Genomic DNA, 2432 nt, shown 5'->3' on the forward strand with positions numbered 1-2432 from the left:
ATGCAAGTTTAAGCGGTTGTGCCAAACGCATTACATTTTTTCACATTACATCATGGTTTTCCATTTTGTTTTTAGAAATAAAAATATGAAGAAATCCTTTACAATTACAGCTATGGGTTATKTCTCAACCTTTGAACTTCTGAAAGATGTCATTTTTTTACAGCAGTTTGTAAAACTGCTCACATTCAGTCAGGTTGGATGCCAGATTCAAAACTGGACTCACTAGAAGGTCTTTGACTGGGCCACGGTGTGAAAATGCTTTGATTTATACGGTTTCATCATAGCTCTGGCTKTTAGTTTGGGGAAAGAGAACCTCCACCCCWGTCTATAACAAGCTATTTTYCAACATTGCCCTGTTCTATTGATCCTCCTATAAACTCTGTCCAGATTTCCTGTCCTGGCTGGGGAAACTAAGCAAGTGCGTAAACTTTATGTAGAACCTTTCACAGATTCTTCAGTCTGAGCTAAGGATCTCTACTGGACTCCTGGATGCACTACTGATTAATAATTTCCTTGCACACCCTGTCAGGTTAGGTGGATGCTCATATCTTRGCAGGTTTGCAGTTGCACTCTACTTTGGCTATTTTTAGACAACAGATTACAGAGCTCTTAGACATGTCCACAGCTTGTCAGAACATAAAAGATGGGAACTTAATTAGGGTAACAAGCTTCGCCTTATAGAGACAATTTACATAGATCAATGTGTAGCCAGCAGACAGTTAGGTCTGGAGCAAATTTTTAAAGTATTTCCAACCCATATTGTTCTGATATGTAAACGTTTGGGTGCCTCCAAATGGTTTATTGACTTTTCCTATGAATTTTGCTTTGCGTCAATTGAATTTGACCCAATAGATATGAACTTGTGCAGGAATCTACTCAGAGGCTTACGTAAACATCATAATCCATATGACTCATCCTGAAACAGACTGGTAAACTTTCTCACACTGTTGAGATTGGAATTTGATTTTCAACACTTCCTACACAGGTTTAATCTGATCACAGTAAGAGTCACGGCAAAAACAGSAGTACAAAATTCCTGCCAAACAGATCAAATACCACTGTGTCTTAATTAAGTAACAGAATATCATTTCTGGGACATAACTGCAGATTGAATTTAGTGTATATATTTGATTAAGAAACGTATGTGAGTAATAAGAAAAACAGCTTTTTAAGAGAGATGATGTACAAGCTTTGACACTCTGTTAGAATGCAATAGTCRTTGTTGATATTATAGATTATTACTACTATTATTTTTTTCTTTTGTTATTTTGGAGGCACAACAAAATTGAGGGTGCTCCCACYGAGCCTTCATACGTTGGYGACATAGTACCAATRACAGAAAACAGTCAAAAGGTTTATTGCTACCACTTTTCATATATAAATGAATATAACAGCAGCATTTATTTCAATGCTACTTTTTAAGTTGTAAAACAAAAAACAAAAAAATACAAACACAAAAAAACAACAACAAAAAAAACCAAATAAAGCTTAGTTAAACATAAGCTATGTATGAGGATATTTTTGTATCCCCATACATAGGTTGGGGACAAAATATAGAAACAGAGAAATATAGAAATTGTAACTTTGGTCAGATGCTGTTCTTACCAAAAAAAAATGGAATGTTCAAAGTGATGTGCTTAGTTTATGAAACAGGAAGACAATCCTTTATTAGTTTTCTCCACCTATGACTAACTATTGAGTCACATTATCAACAAGTCATATCACAACAGAAAGGAGCGTGTTGATTTTATCCTTTCATCTCAGTAAACCCTCTCTTTGTGCAGAGCTCCACATTAGATAAAGATCTGCATTTATTCATGACGGTTGAAGCTGCAATCGTTGAGTCAGATAGTTGTTTAGAAATAAAATACAAGCACACACCCATTCACATTTACACACCGGTTGAAAAGTCCAATACAAGCACAGGTTGAATACAAGCACAGGTTCTTATCTCAAAGTAACCACTCTACTTTGATACCAGATTCAACCCTTGTTTATTAAAGGGAATAAGGCAATTAAGTCTCCTTCAATGTAGAACAAAAGCTGCCTTTGCAGATGCAGGCAACCAGCTTATGGTTACAGGTATGTCTGAGTACATAAATGTGTGTTGGGGAAGTGCTGTTATGACACAGTTTCCTCTGCAAGTTGAAGGSTCTGTCACTGTGTTTAAAGAAAAGCATCTGTGTGCATCCAACTATTGCAGACCACGCACTGCTGCTGATCACATGCGGTTTCAAATGCAGCGTGTGGCAGATCCAGCTGCGCAGTTGTCACAAAACAATGCACAGTTAATTTTCTCCTCCGTAACAATTACAGGGCAACATGCTTTTTACAACCAAAACAGTAACTATTCTCCAGTTTCACAAGAGGCTCTGCCCCCCTGGTGTGTGCTGCCATTCCGAGTCTCTCTGACGCCTGGCACCTAGAATGAG

The sequence above is a fragment of the Poecilia reticulata genome, linkage group LG8 (genome assembly GCF_000633615.1).
Source record: "Poecilia reticulata strain Guanapo linkage group LG8, Guppy_female_1.0+MT, whole genome shotgun sequence".
Lineage (NCBI taxonomy): Eukaryota > Metazoa > Chordata > Actinopteri > Cyprinodontiformes > Poeciliidae > Poecilia > Poecilia reticulata.